We start from the raw sequence: 18781 nt of genomic DNA, 5'->3' as shown, positions 1-18781 counted from the left end.
ATAATTTATGGCAGTCTGTGTCCTTGTAGAAAGACTTTTTGAACTCCTGAAGGACAACATCAGTTCATACCAGTGCTGTCCACAAAGGACAAGATCTTATACAAACTCTTGTCTCACCTGGAAAGAAATATTGGCAAATTCAGAAACAAAACAAAAAGCCTGGAACCAACACCAGTGCCAAATGTGACCAATCACCTTCCCAATCTACTGTCCTTTGTCACTTACTCTATTCAGATTCCATGCTCGTTGGAGCAGAGAATCTTATCTTCATGCTTGCCTAGTAAAACACTAATCGCTTGGATGCGATCTTAAAGGTAAACTTACCAGTGTTTAAACACACATACTTAACTGGTTTTTTATTATGCTTCTATGTCCCATGGTTTATATTTCATATGTGAGTGTCACTTTATATGATCAATAATTTTGTCTCCAAACCACTTGCAAGTTTCCATGGATACAGATGTGAAGTGACAGGTCCCCATTGTTTGCTTTGACCCCGTGGTGACATATTGCTCCCAGACACACACTCCAGAGAATATGCCTGTGCTACTGCTTTTTATTTTGTTTTGTACCATTGCATATTTTGATCCCTCTGCAGTTCCCTTCAAGATAAAGGCAGATGAGAAATCTGATTAGTTTATTCAGTGCAGAAACTTTGCAGGATTGTCAGATGCATTTTGTGTGGCCGGGATAGCGAGAGGCAGGCAGGCTGTGCATGAGGTTAACACCTTTACTGCTTCAGCATGGGAAGAACAAGGGTGTTCACTTGTTAAAAATCCATTCCTACAGGGTAGCTCAATGCTGATCAATGAACGTAACGAGACAGGACGTATTCTGAGGCACAATGAAGTGAAAGATCTTGCCCAGGGTAAAAGAGAGAGTCAGTGGCAGAGCTGAGAATAGAAATGCCTGTGTTCTGACTTCCAGCCTCCTGCTCTTATTGCTAGATTGCAGGGCCTCTGGCTGCCACCGCTTCGGTCAAACTAAACTGTTATATCTAAAGGGGGAGATGGCCGAGGGGTGGAAAGCTGGTGGCTGCTGCAAAGGTAATTGTTCCTGAAGCCAGCGTGATGCCTTCTGGTGTGTGGCTCCATGCAGCTTCTGCTATACCCCTCGTAGCTGTTGAGGGGATACAGATATGGCCTGGTCCTTGCCCATCCCTGCTGATGAGGAAATTGAATGCTGCCCTCCTCACTATACTCCTCCAATGCTTGAGGGACAGCAGTAAAAGGGCTGGGATTGTACCGGGCCCCTACTCAAAGGCACAAGGGATAAGGTGATGGAGGAAGCCTCTAGGTCCTGATCCGGCATTACTGAAGTTGAGGAGTTTAACTATTGGAGAGGAATGGTGGTTTTATAGTTTGGGCACTGGAGTGGGACTTGGCAGATCTGGGGTCAAGACTCCCTGTGTGACCTTGAGGCCATCACTTCATCTCCCTGTGCCTCAGTCCCCCATCTGTAAAATGGTGGTGATCCTTCCTCTGTCTGTTTAGACTGTAAGCTCCTTGGGGCAGAGACTGTTTGTTTTTTCTGTGTGTCTGTACAGCACTAGTACCATGGGGCCTAGATCTCAGTTAAAATCTAGTTCTTCTCCGAGAGATGTCCCTGTGGGTGCTCCACTCTAGGTGTCAGTGCGCCCCTGCGCCTGTGATCGGAGATTTCTGCAGCAGTACTCGTAGCGGCCACGCATGCTCAGAGCCTGGCCCCCGCTCTGAGTATACCTCTAGTGAGCATGCGCAGCCGGTTCCCTCAATTCCTTCTCTACCGTCCCCAGCTTGAGACGGAGCTCAGCAAACTCCTTAAAGAATTTCTTTCCTCATCTTAAAATAACTTGTAGTTAGACAGTTTCTTGTTAGTTTGTTAGTTAGTGTTACCTACCTTTTTTCTACTGTTAAAAAAAAAAAAAAATTGTTCCTCAGAACTGCTTCAATATGGCATGCAGACTACCACAGGCTTTAAGCGCGCTGCCTCCTGTAAGGAACGCTATCCTTCTCTCCGATGGACATTAACGGTGCTAAAATCTTGGGGGAGACCCATATCCCCAAAAATTCTGCAACTGCACTAAACTAAGCTCCGAGCAAGAAAGGACAGGGAGATAAAACTTAAACTTTAATTTACTTCAAAAAACCCTAAGAGTCCGCCTCAAGACCCTGGTGCAGACGTCTTCCTCCGCTCACAGACACACACTCTCCACTGTAAAAAGCAGAAGAAAGCAAGCAAAACGACAGATCCATCATCTCCTTCACTGGGTTCCCAACTGAGCCTCGACGAGCCGGGCATCCTCCGGAACTGCGGAACCCGCCTGTCGTTTTCGGCGGCAGCACGAAGGCTCCGGTGCCTGAAGGCGACAGGCTTTTCAAGTTGCCCTGCCTTGATATGGCACCTATGTGCACCCACGGGATGAAACGCAGTGCCGACTAATCAGAGCCCCCCCGAGGCAGTCCGCAGCCTGCGATGGTAGCGCGGATCACCAAGCTACGGCAACCGGCATTAAACAGCGCTATTGGCACGGAGCAAGCACTACAACAGCTCCGAGTGCAAGCCCGGGTCCCTCAGCAATTCTGTCAGCACTTCACGCTCAGCATCTGGCCTTCAGAGCTGCCGTTTACCCAGTCAAGTGACCTTCCTAGTGTCACCTACGCTGCCAATCAGCCCCTTCCTTAACGATCGTTCCTTATACGAATATTCAGGTCCGAACAGCATCCTCCAGTGAGGAGGAGTCTGAAACACAGGGTGAGTTCAACAGTCAGAATTTCCATTCCTCCTGAGTTCCTCAACCCGCGGCAGGAGGAAAATGTCCAGACACCCCCTGAGATCCGCTCTGCCTCTGGTGTGTATATTCCCTGATGGCACCACCTAGCTTTTCCACCACATGGGCAGTATGGGCCCTGGGCTCTTTCCCTCGGGCAGCACATCACGATGTTTGAAAATTCCAGGGTCTCTTTAAAGGGTTGCCAGTGAGCTTAGATCAATCTAGAGAAGTACCGGGACCAACACATGACTTAATGGACATCTCTGCAACCCTCTTTTTCAGCCAGAATGGCATTAACCAATTAACGCAGCCCTTCTGGCAACCTGTTAAGTGTTCCATCTGGCAGGTCTACAGCACACACAGCCTACCGCATCATGACCGTAAAACGTCATTTCCCTGACTTAATGGAATCTCAACCCTCTTCTTCATCCCGAGACTGGCATTACACAATTAATGCAGCCCTCTGGAACCTGCTAAGTCCATCATCTGGCAGGCTCCAGCCACAAGCCAGCCTACCTGCAAACAAGTGGGACCGTTCGGAATACTTCATTTCCCTCTAAGGGCTCTGAAATTCCTTTTCTCACCTCTCGAGTCCTGCACCAAAACTCACTGGTAGTGGACGCACAACAATCAAAGGAACAAACAACAGTATTTCCGCCATACCCAGCCAACAAGGAAGGCAAATGCTTAGACCTGCTGGTCGCAAAGTGTACGCCTCTTCAACCTTACAATTTCGAATTGCCAATTATACTGCAATTCTGGCAAAGTCGACCATAGAAACGATAACAAGTTCATGGACTTTATTGAACACATTCCAGAACCAGCAAGAAACAACAGTTTACAGCTTTAGTTTCTGAGGGCCAATCATATCACGCACGGCTCTTCAAGCAGCTCTGGATGCAGCCAATACTGCAGCAAGATCCACCGCTACTGGCGGTGGTCAGTGCACCGAGGTTCATGGCTCTCCCTCTTCCCTCGCGAGGTTCAGAAGCACCATAGAGATCTCCCTTTTGATGGTGATAAACTCTTTGCTTCCACCACTAATGAGGTGCTTCACTCAATGAAGGACTCAAGGCCAACTCCTCAATCCTTAGGCATTCAAACCCCTACAACCAGAAGGCGACAGTACAGATATCATTCCTTACCACCATCCACGCTACTCCCCATATACTCAGCATTTCCCAAGATCTCAGGATCAACAGCAACAACACCAACGCCAGAGATCCAGATACCAGCAGCGTCGCCCCAATTCTTCTGGGATGCCCCAACTTCCTCCAACTATATAAGCAGATTTGAACCTTTGTCGAGGTCTCTGTAAAAACATCGTCCAACTTCAGCGTATGCACTGCCTACAAACTATCTTTGGACACCGCCTACAGCCATTTTTTGCACCAATGGCAGAATATTACCACGACAAAGTGTGTTCTAGAGGGTCATCACAACTGGGTATTCTATCCCCTTCCTCTCCTTACCTCCCACCCCACCCTCCCTTTGCCTCTTCAGGGGCAGCTCTCACGAGCCACACCTCCAGCAACACGTACAACATCTCCTTCACCTGGGTGCTATCCAACTTGTGCCTGAATGCCACAAGGGGAAAGGGTTCTACTCCCCTTATTTCTTAACAGAAAAGAAAACTGAAGGATGGCGACTGATCCTTGACCTCAGGAGGCTCAACAAATTTTATCAAAAAGCAAAAGTTCAAGATGGTTACTCTCACCACCATAATTCCAGCCCTGGAGCAGGGCGATTGGTTTTCAGCGCTCGACCTACAAGACGCCTACTTTCACGTCACTATTCACCCAGCCCTCAGACGTTTTCTTCGTTTTACCCTCAGCTCAACGCATTTTCCAATTCAGAGTTCTACCATTCGGCCTTTCCACTGCCCCTCCAGTTTTCTCCAAGCTCCTAGCGGTAGTCACTGCCTACCTCAGGGGGAAAAAAGGAGTCATAATATTCCCTTACCTCGACGATTGCCTCCTGAAGGCCTCCACGTTCGACGAGGCCCTCCGCTTCACACAAATCACCATCGAGTGCTTCCAATCCCTGGGCCTGCAAATAAATGAAAGCAAATCCACATTAAGTCGTACCCAGCACCTGGAGTTTATAGGGGCGAGCCTCGACTCCACAACCGGACTGGCATCTCTCCCACTCGACCGATTCAATACCATAAAACTGCTTGCTACAAGACTTCGCAACAGCCCCTGGGTCACTGCCCAAGACTGCCTCCAACTCTAGGCCACATATCCTCGTGCACTTTCGTGGTCCAGAACGCACGTCTCTACATGAGGTGCTTCCAAGCTTGGCTGGCCACGGTTTACAAACCAAACGTGCACTCACTAAACAAACAATTGACCATACCTTACTGAGTCAGAGGATCTCTCATATGATGGACAGTCCCCTACAACCTCTGCTCTGGAGTCCTCTTCCTCCGGACCCCCCAACTCTGATGATGGCGACTGATGAATCCCTCACAGGTTGGGGGGCCCACATCTCTCACCAAACAGTCCATGGGCTATGGTCTCATTCCGAGACCTCCTGCACATAAATGTTCTAGAACTTGGAGCTATACGGAATGCCTGCTGCTGCTTCCTTCTACTAATCAAGAATCAGCATGTACGCATAATGACAGACAACGTTGCCTGGATGTTCTACGTAAACAGACAAGGAGGGGCTCGTTCCCACTCTTTGTTCAGAGGCCATAAAACTCTGGAATTGGTGCCTTGCGAACCACATCCGCATATCAGCTGCTTATCTCCCAGGGGTGATGAACACCACTGCCAACGAGTTAAGCAGACGTTTCCCTTCGGAGCACAAACGGGAGATAGACGAGGGAATCATTTACAACATATTTTGAACTTGGGGTCACCCAACCATAGATCTCTTCGCAACCACGAAAAACACGAAGTGCCTCAATTTCTGCTCCAGGGCAGGACTGGGCAAACACTCCCTCGGAGACGCATTCATGATCTCATGGCACCGGGACTTAGCTTATGCATTTCCCCCAATACCATTGCTCAACAGGGTCCTCATAAAGATACGAACAGATGTTGCCAGGGTGATCTTGATCGCACCTTCATGGCCGAGACAACCGTGGTTCCCTTTCCTCACCAGAATGTCAATTCAACCACCAATCTCCCTGCCTCTCATCCCAAACCTCTTATCACAGCAACACGGCCGGCTTCTTCACCCCAGTCTCTCCATGCGTCATCTCAAAGCCTGGTACCTGCATGGTTCTCCCAACGAGAACTAGACTGTTCCGACCAAGTTCAGAGGGTACTTCTACACAGCAGAACACAATCCACCCATACCACCTATCTCCGAAAGTGGAAACGATTCACAAAATGATGCTCAACTAAACAACTGTCTCCTACCTCGGCACCTCTTCCCTGCATACTCGACTATCTATTGGACATTAAGCAATCCGGCCTTTCCTTCAGCTCCATCAGAGTCCACTTAGCTGCCATCACAACCTTTCATGGTACAGTTGACAATACCTCGGTCTTCGCTCATCCCATCACCAAGCGTTTCCTGAAGGGACTCCAAACCCTATATCCAGACATTAAGCCACCTACCCCTCCATGGGATCTTCACCTAGTATTGTCCTGTTTAACTCATCAACCCTTTGAGCCTTAGCCACCTGCTCCCTCTTGCACCTCTCGATGAAAACAGCCTTTTTGGTGGCCAATTACCTCCACGCAGACGGGCAGGCGAGATAGCAGCCCTTATGGCAGATCCACCATATACGCTCTTCTTCAAGGTCAAAGTTACTCTATGCCTACACCCAAATTCCTTCCAAAAGTTCACGCTTCATTTCACATTAATGAACCAATACCTCTACCAACTTCTTTCCGAAACCACATGCAAACTCCTTCGAAGCCACAGTGCACACACTTGATGTGTGCAGGGCCTTATCCTTCTATTGGACAGAACCAAACCCTTCAGAAACTCTCCTAGACTCTTTGTCTCCATCGCGGAGCATTCCAAAGCATGGCTATCTCTACCCCAGAGACTTTCGAACTGGATCTCCAATTGCATATGACTCTGCTATCAGATAAAAAAACGTTACACCTCCAGCATTGATCAGAGCACATTCCACTAGATCTGTATCTACCTCTGTAGCCTTCTTACGTAAAGTACCATTGTCTGACATTGTAGAGCACCACTTGGTCCTCCAAGCACACATTGGTCAAACACTATGCCCTTACTCAGGGCTCTCTCTCTGACACTCGATTAGGCAAGCAGTATTAATCTACTGCATTCCTGCCAGACCCGAAGTCCTACCTCCTTGAGATACACTGCTTCAAAGTCACCTAGAGTGGAGCACCCACAGGGACATCTCTCAAGAAGAAGAGGAGGTTACTCACCTTGTGCAGTAACTGATACGTTCTAGATGAGTGTCCCTGTGGGTGCTCCACTACCCACCCTCCTCCCCTCTACTTCAGAGTTGGGGTAGTCTCCGTTGTAGAGAAGGAACTGAGGGAACCGGCCGCGCATGCTCACTAGAGGTATACTCAGAGAGGGGGCCAGGCTGTGAGCATGCGTGGCCGCTATGAGTACTGCTGCAGAAATCTCCGATCAAAGGTGCAGGGGCACACCGACACCTAGAGTGGAGCACCCACAGGGACACTCATCTCGAAGAATGTCAGTTACTGCACAAGGTGAGTAACCTCCTCTTGCTATTGTAATACAAACAACCACTTATTTCAGTGAGAGTCTGTTCCAGCCCATATTCCCCGTGCTCCCATTAACGCAGGGGGCAGAGGGGCGGTTGGATTTTTTTTTCCTAAAAGACGTGTTCTAGAAATTATTCTGGGCTAGTTCTCTGACCTGTGTTATACAAGAGGTCAGACGAGATGATCACAGTGATCTGCCTGATCTTGGAATCCGTGAACACACCCACTTTTCGTTTCATTTTCTCCGACTGTAACATATCATTAATACCATGTGGGAGGGTTGAGTATCTGAGTTAGGGAATATTTGTGCGGTGCTCTACTGGCACTAGGTATTATTAGTTTAGCTTCTAAATTCAGACCTTGCTTGTATCTTTGTTTTTTGTTTTTCAAATGATTGAAGGGGTATTTTATTTTCACCGAAGTTGCACAGCAGTGGGGATAACGTTGCCTGGACCACAGGCAAAAGTAGAGCTTGTTGTGGCTGTTTGGCTCTCTAGCATACCTCTATTGGCGTCTAGCCCAAAAGCCTGATCCTCTTGTTCGACTGGACTGCAGAGCCTTCCATTTCCAACACCACTGTAATTTTCCAGTGGTTGGAAATCGGATTAGGATTGTTGACCTACCCTCTTCTCATCACCCACATCCCAATAATCCAGATCAGTGAGGCTGCCTGTTTAATTATCACTGCAGCTATTCTGAGTTAATGACAAATGCAGATCCAAGCTGAAATGAAATCAGTTCATGGCAGTTACTGCCATGTCCTTTGGTGGGAAGGGAGCAGGTTGTATGTGTGTGTTGGTTTTTAAACTTTAAATGATGACATTAGCTGTCACTAATAATGTGAATCCCTCATCCTAATCAGCTGTTTGAGGCTTGAAGTTATTAGAATTGTAATTACTACTAAAGGGTAGCTTTTGCTGCAATGTGTGGGGGAGTTATGTGCATCCTCTTTCATTGAGATAACAAAGTACCCCTAAGCATGTAACATCAAGCAAGCATTAATAACTAACACTTTAGGGATAGGAGCCAGAAAATAACAGAGATGTAGCTGTGTTGGTTTTAAAATGTCAGGTTCTTGACACATCTGAGTCAGGGGATGTAAAAGCATTTTTGAGGACACCTTCTGCCTGTGGCAAGCAGGTGGATTCAAATGCTTCCATTAAAAAAGGTGGTGTCTGAAGTCTTTGGACTGCTGAGATCTCCCAGGGGATGCGACGCCTTTTCACTTGGAAAGATAGTTAGATACCAGGAAGGTTTCTCTCCTTGGCCCCCCACCCCCATCCCCATCTAATTGGGGAAATGAAAATAGCATATTAATAAGTTGGCAACAAAACTGCAGATCTCGATGGTTGATACCTCATTTCAAGTTGTTTGAAAAATGGAAGCTTTATTTTTCGTTTGGGTTTATCACTTCTGTTCTTAATTAATCCAAGTCTCTCACTCCTTCAGAGGGAAACTTCCTTCTTTATCTCCCACAAAAACCTATAGTCAAGTTTGCACATGTCCTCTAGGAAAATCAGGCTGCTTATATTTCATTGTGAGGCTTCATACAGTTAACCTAACCAAGGTTTCCCTCCCCTTCCCTTCAATCTCTGCTTCCATAATTATCAGAAGAATTTAGGAGGTCTGCAGACTGGGGTCTATATTTTAATTAAATTACCTCTTTTGATGTGTTATTTCAGAGCTGAGAGTTACTGGTGTCAAAGCTTGTTAGCGCACCATGTGCAATTAAAGCAATCAGAACTATGATTAAGCAAGAGAAGAGCTCAAAACAGGGCCCCAGTATCTGAACTGGGATGCACTTGGAATTATATCTTTTTATATTGGACCAGACTGAAAACCTGGTTCCAAACTGCCCCAATCTTGGAATGTTTAAAATCCTAGATCCAGTTTCAGCTGCTTGAGTATGTCTCTAGTTTACATAACTTTAAAGGTCTGGTTTCAGCACCTTTTTCTATTGGTCTGCCTGTAGGCTATACGGTAAAAGTAGCATATAAACTTTTCCTTCTCCTCCATCGGGAGAAATTTGAAGTAGGGATGTGTGAATACACATGGCCCATTGTTTGGCATGACTCAGGTCTGTTTAGATGATTGAGGAAGCCCTTGTGTTGGCAATACACAGGGAACACACAGTTCTCAATACAGCAACATGTTCAATAACTTGTCAGGCCCAGCAGTCTCGTGGTCAAGTGCATTGCATCGCATGGGGGATCCATGCTGGCAGCCACATCTCCTGGGCAGGCAATGACTTAGAGCCCTGTAGAGATAGCATGCTTGTATCTTAGGATGGAGAACATCCTCAGGTCCTGGAGAAGGTCAGATCCTGCAGACTCCACTAGGATGTGGAGCTACTGAGGATTGAAGGCATATTTGGGGTGGGGGGAGTGGAGGAACCTGGAGCGTCTCTTCCCTCTCCCCCTCCTTAAAAATTACTATACATTGCTTAGTCATGAATGGAAAAACTCTGTCTGTGTAATGTAAGTAACTCCACATGGAAAGCACTGTCCTGCAGCCATACAGTTGTACTTCCTGCCCTGCATTGAAAAACACTGAACTCCTTATAACTGAGACCCTCCTTCCTAACAGGAGAAGTTGGATTTTTAAGGCTGTGTGCGTGTGTGTGTGCATGTGCGTGCGCGCGCTAGGGATGGTCAAATCTCCTGGAGTTCAGGGTTTTATGACTCTCTCTCGGGTGACCAGATGTCCTGATTTTATAGGCACAGTCCCGATTTTGGGGTCTTTTTCTTATATAGGCTCCTATTACTCCCCACTCCCGTCCCAATTTTTCACATTTGCTGTCTGGTCACACTAACTCTCTCAAACTCTTTCCTCAGTGTTACTTTGGTTTTCATCCATTAAAAGCATGTGCAGTAGGGATGTAAGCACCCATTTCCCCTTCCTCCCCCCAGTTAGGAGTGGGTGCTCTATGTAGACAGTTTATACAGATTCTCCATTGCTCTGCACCTTGTGCTGTCAGTTACAGCCATGTGAAGTGAGAGTGAAATGCTGCTATTCTGATCTGGTTGCATTTTATACCTGCTATGTACTTGTTAAAGTAACTGCACGCTGTGTACGAAAGCAGAATCAGGCCACTGTCTTTATTATTTCATAAGAATCTTTCCCATTCTCCCCTCCCCCCCATGTTTGAACACCTTACTTTTATTTGTTCCCAAATATTTATTTATTTATTTGCTCTTGGATTTCTGTTCTCTCTGAAGTCCAGCTATCCAGCCCATGCTTCTTGAGTGTTCTGAAATGTGGGGAAGACAACTTTGGCTGTCCCTAGAATATCCTTTGGCTGTGGGAAGCAACTTCCCTTCCACACCTAGCCCAGGTACCCTCCTATTTGCAATCCCAGCCTCAGAGGAAACATAGCTTGGCAGCTAGTTCTCAGTCAGTGTACAAGTGTTCAACTATTTAGAGGAGCAGACAGTTATATGAGGGGCAGTCCAGCGTGGGCTACAAGAGCACCTGCTATGAAGTAATTATCCTCTCATTGGCCTGTACAGCCTGAGCTATGCCACAGCACCATGCGAGTTAAGCATGCAGTTAGTGCTGCTGTGCATTGCGTCTTAGGCTTGAGCTGCGTGAGCCTCAGTAAAATTCCCCTCTCAGCACTGCCGGCAATGCAGTAAGTGATTCAGCAGAACAGAGTGAAATGGGTATGGGAGGCGGTCGGTAAGTTGGTTTTGTTTGGAGGTGCCTCAGCTCAGGGTTCAGGTGCCCCTTGGGCGTTGTCCAGCCATCATTTTTGATGCTGCTGTTTGGAAAAGGAAACCTGGGTTGATTTCAGCTCAGCTGGTGACTGGACTTTGGGAAAGACTGAGTTCCCAAGTCCCGGGCAGCGGCTGCGTGAGCTTCTCAGTGGCGGGGTTTGCTTGCTGGGAGCACACGGAGCCATCAGGATTGTTCGTATTCGGGAGTTGGGAGTGTTGGCCCAGCAAGAAGAGAGCTCATTGCTTCCTGCTTCTCAAGATCAAGCCCTGGCAAAGTTCAAAGTAAGTTGCTTTTTGCTTTCTCTGCCCATGGCCAGTATAAATACAGCATTAAAAAAGCCACTCCGTAGCTGTTCAGCCTAATAGGGAGTACAGTCTGTTAACCATCTTTCTGATGCCTTGTTACCAAAGCTGGATGTGCCTAGTGCTTTAACTCCTGTTTGTTAGGTGTTCCAGAGATTCCGTAATACGCAGTAATGATTTGCACTTTGGGCTTCATCTCAAACACTGTATGTAGGCGAAACTCCCACTACAGTAATGGAAGTTGTGCTTGCATTTGGAGCACAACTTTAGTTAGGTGGCAAATAAAGGAATAGTTGAACACCAGGTGTTTGCCAGACTTTCTCTCCCAGAACCACTAGTAAACAGTCCAACAGATTCATTTTGGCACTTTATCTTTCTGGGCTCCATGAAGTGAGTTCCATGCCATGTGGCCCTTAGAAACTGCGTCTGTCTTCGTACGCAGCCCTTAAAGATCACATGGTGCTCTTCCTAAGAGTAGGAGATTTCTGACCAACATATTTCTCCTGATGTGCATCATGCCATGTTCCTGTCCTCTGACTAGTTGCCATCCACCACCTGACAGGTGGCCGCATGTCAGCATAGTGGTGAGAAATTTCCCAGTGTGTGTATATAAGGATGCAGGCGCTCTTACATTCTGTAGGGTATGTGAAGTTTAACTGAAAACCATGGAAGGAAGGGAGCAATGATTCCCTGGCATACTGTTATAGGCCTTGCAAAGTCCCTGACAGCCTAGCTGAGTTAAGGGCCTTGTGGGATTTTGAAGGGGTGCAGGGCCAATGCAAGGATGTTTCGAGCCCTAGGCGAAACTTCCACCTTGTGCCCCCACAGCCCTGTCCTGAGGCCCACCCCCCTGCGGCAGCTCCTCATCCTCCGCCCTGAGGCATCCCCCTGCCCCAGCTCACCCCTGCTCCGCGCTCGAGCACTCCAAGCATGCTGTGGCTGCTTCACTTCTCCCGCCTCCCAGGCTTGCAGCACCTAACCTGATTGGCGCTGCAAGTCTGGGAGACAGGAGAAGTGAAGCGGCCACAGCGTGTTCGGGGAGGAGGCAGGGCAAGGGTGAGCTGGGGCGGGGAGTTCCCCTGCATGCCGCCCCCCCCTTACTTGCTGCAGGCAACCCTCCCTGCGCTCCCCTGCCCCAGCTCCCTCCGCCTAAATGCCAGTGATGACCAGGGCGACGGAAGATTCGGCCGCCGCGGTCACTACCAAAGAAAATGGCGCCCCCCAAATGCCAGCGCCCTAGGCGACTGCCTAGGTCGCCTAAATGGTTGCACCAGCCCTGAAGGGATGGCAGCAGGGAGCATGGCTGCCTTTAGGTGGAAATCTGGATCTAGGGAAAAGCCATTCTAGGCGGGTCTTTGGAATCAAATATTGCTCAAAGCAGCAAAAACTCCCAATTTGTATCCCCTCAGCTGGGGTGGGACAGATGGTTAGTGGAACAATGGCTGTTTGACCATTAAGGTCTGTGGAAGGGAGACCCATGATGACACACTCCGAACTTGGATGCCTCAAGGATCAGCAGGTCTCAGATGCTCACTGACCCTGGGATTCATGCAAGCATAAGGCCATGCTCTCTTCTTGTTCCACAAGGCTGCTAATCCTTCATGGCCAGGAGAACTTTCTTTCCAGGAACATTTAGAGTTGAAATGTGCAAAGTGTTTCATGTGGTTCACCCCACCCCTGCTTCCGCCCCCAATCTCATGTTGCCTTTGCATGGATGGCTTGGCCACTAAATTATGAAGTCCTTTGGGATCCAAGGGGCTTGATAGGAATATGGTGGGTCTAACATCCATATTGTGGAAAGGCTGCTGTGGGTCTCTAGTTGAGGCTGAGTTGAGTTTTGCACGAAAAGCAGGGGCTGTACAGCAAGAGCAGGAGTTATTCACATGAAGGAGTTTTCTGGGGACATTGCCTCCAGTTTAAGTCCTTGAGGTTGAGGAATTCATAAACCAGAGTCCGGATGTTTCCCTACCATGCTGTCCAATCTCTACGTGTCCCTATGTAGGCCCGAACGTAGATATTGATCAGGAAGCTGCCATGGAGCAGAATAATAGGGTAGCAGACTCTAGGCCTGATTTTCCTCCTGTTCAGGGCAACTCTGGGCAGGGCAACTCTTCTGCAGGCAATCCAGGGCAATAGAGCAGCACTGCAGGCAATAGAGCGGCACTGATGTAAGTGAGAGGAGAATAAGGCCCTCTGACAGTCTCTTGGTGTTGAAGTATACTGCCAATGACAGACTCAAAATAAAAGGAAGAGGAAAGTTGGAGAATTTGGGACTATAACCTTATTCTACCATACAGCTCCGTCCTGATCGATCACTGAGGTTTTGGCATTAACCAGCCACATTTCTAGAATGTCATCTAGTTCCTGTGCAAAGAGGTCTATCAAGGTTGGTTTGGCTTTTTTGGCTGGATTACTTTCCGTCCATTTGTTTGAAGCTTTTGCAAAGGGCATCCAAGCCATCTAGCAAACTGTGTGTGGATAAGTCACCTTTTCTGTCTCCAGTGAGTTCCAGATATGAGTGTGTCTGTGCCAAACTTAGTATTTTTATTCCTCACATCTTCCTGGTCTCTGTTTTTGGTTCTGCTAGCTGTCTGGCTTGCTTCTCTCCTCCCAGTTCTGTTGGCTGTCTGGTTTGCACCCCATCTGCCTTTTGGGAACAAGAAGTATCATCTGAAACCAGCAGAAGGTTCTTTTCCCTTTCTGGCCATTCTGCTTGTTGGCTAATTCTAACTCTGTTTTCCATATTAGTGGGTTCCTATTAATATCAGTGAAGGAAGCCTTAATATTTTAAAAGTATGAGGAAGAATGGGCAAGTAGTTTAGTGGACTGTGAGTCAGGGCTTATGGGTTCTTTTCTTGACTTCTCCACTAATTCCCTTTAGAAGTCCGTTCTCCTCTGTGTGCCCTTGTGCACACAACATTGCCCTCTGTGCCTCAGTTTCTCCATCTATAAAATGGTGGTTGTGATACGTGTCTCAATGTGAAGTGGGTAGTTTGAGGCTTAATTGACATTCATAAGGCCTTTTTGAGATTCTGGGCGCATGGTGCTAGAGAAGGGCAATGTAATATTACAAATCCTCCCATAAATGATGCTAATAATCTGAGTTAAACTGCTGGAAGCTATTCCACAATATATGGGGCCAAATGCATTGGTGTAACAGAGCTGAGACACCCCCCCCCCCCGTTGCCTTCTGTGAGCTCTCACTGGGGTATGAGAGAGCAGAACTCCCAAGCTTTTTGTCAGCGTGATGTGTGCTCTGTGAATCTGTCGTATCAGTGCCGAGCTCTATTTAAAAGGCTGAAACAGAACGAGGCTGCATTTGGAACAAACAAACAAAAACCTTGGCATACAAGTGTCTCTGGCCTCCACTGCGTGGAACATGGGGACAGGCCCTGACTGGCACTCGAGCCTGTTCTCAGCTGACTCGGAGAGGCGCAGAGTACAGAGTGGGTAGTGTCAAGGGCTACAACTCCTGCATTATGCATGAGGGAAATCCAGAGAGAGTTGGGAGGGAATGGGGGAGCAGTTATTAATAAATGGTCATGTGTGTTCTCCCATTCACTGTGGCACTCGGAGACCTGGTGTTCTGGAGATAATAAAGCTCTGTGTAAGCCAGAGAAGGCTGCTGAAACTCTATCGGGGGGCGGATCTTCTGAAGCAATTGAATTATTTTTTCTACTGGACACTGGGAAGGTCTGTTGTGTGTGTCGTGCAGCTGAAGGCTAGAGACAGGTCCGAGTGTTGCGTCCTTGGAAACAGTAGGTCCCAGCGTTCTGCTGCCTGGATGTTGCTTTGGTCTTTGAGAGCTTAACTCAAAATTCCCTGGTCACATGGAGAACCTCCTTGTCTGGGATAGAGGAGACTGAAAGATCCTTAACTTGAAATTCGGAGGAGATAAACATGGCTTAAACGTGAAAGGCAAAGGTAGGCTGGCCTGCATATTAGATAGCTTGGGAATTACATGCAGGAAGGGATTTTCATATGCACAGAATACAGAGAGGTGGAATGGAGATGTAACAGTCAGGAATTTTGTATACTCTCATCCCACCCAGCATCCCTCGTGAGCATCTTAAAATGTTAAAGGGGACAAAATACAGACTTTCTCTAATCTTTGGGAGGGGAAACCTTTGTCTGGTCTCAGCAGAACAATAGGTCCGAGTGAATCCAAGCTCCACACAGGGCTGTGTGTTTAGCTCTGGTGGCAGACATCCCTTGTGAATACTGATACTGATCTTACCTCTTATGTGTGAATCCTTGAGTTACCTGCTGGGTTTTGCTTTGCTGCTGCTGCTGTGAGCTCTGTGCAGCATTCGGGTGCTGTATGGTGAAATTCATCAAACTCTGGCTCTCTCTTGATTCCCCTGCTCTGCTTTCCAATGTCTACCAAACAATGCAGAGATCTCATGACCCTCTAACTTTTAGGTATTTTGGAGTGTCTGGACCATTTGAAACCAGGCAGGTCTGATAATCACTGGTGTAGCCGGAAGTAGAATCAAGCAGTTCATCTCTCTCATGGGGAGAAGAGTACTAACTTTAATACCATTTCGGCTTTTGTGAGGTTGTTGCCCTGTTTTGAAAGCCTTGTGCAAACAAAACTGTACTGTATACAGTATTGTATGAGAGATTCTGAGAAACATTACCAGAGTATCTTGAAATCATTCAGATATTTTTTCTGCCTTTTTATATATAAACTATGTTTCACTCTGATTTTTGTCTGCTCCCATTGAAGCCAATGCCAAAAACTTGCATAAAAACAGGAACATCTGAATGAATTCTAGTTATTTTTAAATGTATTTAGTCACTTTGCTCATTATCTGGAGCTGTAGTCTCTTGCCTCTTCACTTTTTATTCTTTTTTTATTCACCTGTTTTTTGGGTGAGAAGTAAAACTGAGGTCTGATCCCTTGTGGTCATTAACAAGCTCTTTTCAGAAAAGATGGAGCATTGTCCCCAATGTCCTGGCCAAAGTCTCAAATTGAGTGATTGTCTCCTGTCTTCCTAAATTTTCCTGCGGCTTCAGTTGAATGCAGGCACCTTCTTCACTGCCTGTTCTATTGCATTGCTTTGTGCTGTGAAACAGCACCCCAGAGTTACCCCATTTCAGTGAGAAGTTAAGTGTTTGGATCATCTAGAGAGAGCCAGTTACTCAACCCTGGCTGTATTATTCAGAGCAAAAGAGCAGGAACCTTGATGAAAAGGATCTGAAATGCCCGGAGAAGGAAGCTTTTTCTGTAGGAAGAACAAGGAGTACTTGTGGCACCTTAGAGACTAAAGTACTCCTCATTCTTTTTGCTGATACAGACTTACATGGCTACCACCCTGAAATTTTTATGTAGGCTTTCCCTCCTCCCAAACCACCTCTGCAGTTTGTTTTTTGATTTTTTTTAGAGGAGATACTGGGTTAAAATTGAAGCAGAGCTGTGGAGAAACTGTTCTTTGAGCCATTCTCTGGTAGCAACCCAGATGGTTTTTCCCACAGAAATGAACATTGTTCTCTGCATAGTTAATAGCAGCTCCATGGCTCCTACAGGCCCTCCTTGCTCCTCCTCCAGTTGGAGTAGGTGATATAGGAGGAGGGGGGGGGGGCTGATGATACCACAGCCCTTGGAGGAAGCATGCTTATGGGAAGGAGGAGCTAACTCTCCTGAGAGGTACCCACAGTTAGTGGTGCTGCAGCAGGATCTCCCCATTATGCGTGACTCCAAAGCTGGGCCCCTTCCCTCTTCCGTGTAGCCCTTTGCCTGAAATCGGAGCCATGGAGTTGGGAAACGGGTTTTTTTGTTATCTGGAGCAGGGGTTCTCAACCTTTTTCTTTGAGCCCCCGCTCTCCCCAGCATGCTATAAAAATTCCATGGCCCACCTGTGCCACAACTGTTTTTCTCCATATAAAAACCAAGACTGGAATTAAGGGGTAGCAGGCAGGGCAATTGTCCAGGGGGCACCGCAAATATAAGTTGCTCAGGCTTCAGTGCCCTAGTGCATTTAATGCTGGCCATGCTTGGGGGACCCCCTGAAACATGTTCACAGCTCCCTTAGGGGACCCTGGACCCCTGGTTGAAAACCACTGGTCTAGAGGGCTCTCCCCATGAGTGGGAAATTCAGCCCTCTGAACTATGTTCTGCTTTTTGTTACATGGGTGTGAATTTGGGGTAAAGGTGTTGACTTCAGTAAAGTTACTCCAGATTTACATTGGTGTTACGGAGATCAGGATTAGAACGCTAATATTTACAGATCACTTAGCATTTTTATAGTCTTTCCTTTGAGGTTCTCAAAATCTTGTCATTCTCTGCTTTTCTTCTTTCTCTTTTTTGCTTGAGCCTCTGTTCTCTCTCTAGAAAACACATTTATTACTGTAAGGGCCTGTTTACAGTGTTAAGTCAGCTGTTTAAAACCAGCTATGCAAAAATCCTGTTCTTCTTTGGCGGAGGGCAATCTTGCAGAACAAGCCTGTTTTGCTATGAAAATGTTTCCATGACTAAATATTGGTTTTCGACATTATTAAGTTTAATGCAACAGACCATTTCCCACCTAGCTCTGTTTTTAGGATGGGGGAGCATGATCTTGTCCCACTGTTTTTGTCCTAACACACTTTCTATTTTTGTAGTTCAGAAAGCTCAGGTCTTTGTCAGTGTAATGAAACTTGTGACCTTATTTCTAGAGTTCTGTGAATAATATTCTTATATACCTTATTTAGTGAATTTCTTTCCAGTCAGCTGTCAAATGAATTAGTCAGGAATAACATTTTTCATTGTTCGGCTAATTAATTATTAATTCTTCATGGTACATCAAGGTGACTTTTGCTTTCAAGGCCCTGCCTGTCCCATCTATGGGTGAAAGAAAGCTAGCACTAGTCATGTTCAATATTCCAATTTAGTTCCCCTGATGAGATTTGGCGGGGGGGGTTTGATAACCATTGAAGCCAAATTCCACTAAAGTGGCTGCGTCAGGCTGCCTGTAACAGGAGTTTATAATGTTGTTGTAACTCTGTTCTCAGATAAAGGGTACGTCTACACTATGGGATTATTCCGATTTTACATAAACCGGTTTTGTAAAACAGATTGTATAAAGTCGAGTGCACGCGGCCACACTAAGCACATTAATGTGATAGTGTGCGTCCATGGTCCGAGGCTAGCGTCGATTTCTGGAGCATTGCACTGTGGGTAGCTATCCTATAGCTATCCCATAGTTCCTGCAGTCTCCCCCGCCCCTTGGAATTCTGGGTTGAGAGCCCAATGCCCAATGAGGCAAAAATCATTGTCGCGGGTGGTTCTGGGTACAGCCTCAACCCTCCCTTCGTGAAAGCAGCAGACAACCATTTTGCATCTTTTTTCCTGGGTG

At 47.0% G+C, this 18781-nt stretch overlaps 1 protein-coding gene across 20 annotated transcripts in view; it reads left to right on the top strand.

Moving 5' to 3' along the window:
• The window catches only part of NFASC (neurofascin), a 198440-nt gene that overhangs the window by 22804 nt on the left and 156855 nt on the right, over positions 1 to 18781 (top strand). For 18 of the 20 annotated variants that reach the window (XM_032792475.2, XM_075064866.1, XM_075064862.1 and 15 more), the window contains exon 1: positions 15137 to 15368. The exons of 1 other annotated variant lie outside the window; for it this stretch is intronic. The gene's annotated coding sequence lies outside the window, so the exon portion shown is untranslated. Of the gene's footprint in view, positions 1 to 11375; positions 11424 to 15136; positions 15369 to 18781 lie in introns of those variants that run through there. One more of the 20 variants, XM_075064861.1, reaches the window with a different exon arrangement.

The sequence above is a fragment of the Chelonoidis abingdonii genome, chromosome 4, assembly GCF_003597395.2.
Source record: "Chelonoidis abingdonii isolate Lonesome George chromosome 4, CheloAbing_2.0, whole genome shotgun sequence".
NCBI classification, from domain to species: Eukaryota; Metazoa; Chordata; order Testudines; family Testudinidae; genus Chelonoidis; species Chelonoidis abingdonii.
The sequence above is the reverse complement of the archived record's forward strand: the minus strand, read 5'-3'. Positions and strand labels throughout refer to the sequence as shown.